The sequence below is a fragment of the Penaeus monodon genome, chromosome 15 (assembly GCF_015228065.2).
Source record: "Penaeus monodon isolate SGIC_2016 chromosome 15, NSTDA_Pmon_1, whole genome shotgun sequence".
NCBI lineage: Eukaryota > Metazoa > Arthropoda > Malacostraca > Decapoda > Penaeidae > Penaeus > Penaeus monodon.
The window spans coordinates 35,156,098-35,156,472 of record NC_051400.1 but is presented as its reverse complement, the minus strand read 5'-3'; positions in this window follow the sequence as shown (position 1 = coordinate 35,156,472).

The window sequence follows — 375 nt, the reverse complement described above, 5'->3', positions numbered from 1 at the left end:
CCTATAATCCTCTTAAATACGAATTCAAGGCACAGTCAGACCACAACAAAGGGATCAAACCACGTGACCACATTGCGAATTATATACCCCCCCCCCCCTTCCTGTCCTCCTCAGGCCTCCCGCAACGCCAAACCCCGTTCCTCAGACCTCCTTCCCCCCCTCCCCCCCCGGCATCTCCTTCCCCCTTTCCCTCGCGTGAGCATGATGCTGCGAAATGTGATCAGTGTTCCATGACCCGGCGCCGGTTATGGAAGGTTCAGCGGCGTGACTTGCGCCGCGTGGGTCGATGGGCGGTTTAGGGGAAAGATAATTATATGATTGTGTTTTCATTTATCCCGGCGACTGATGCGGAAACGAAAATGGCAGAAGGATAAG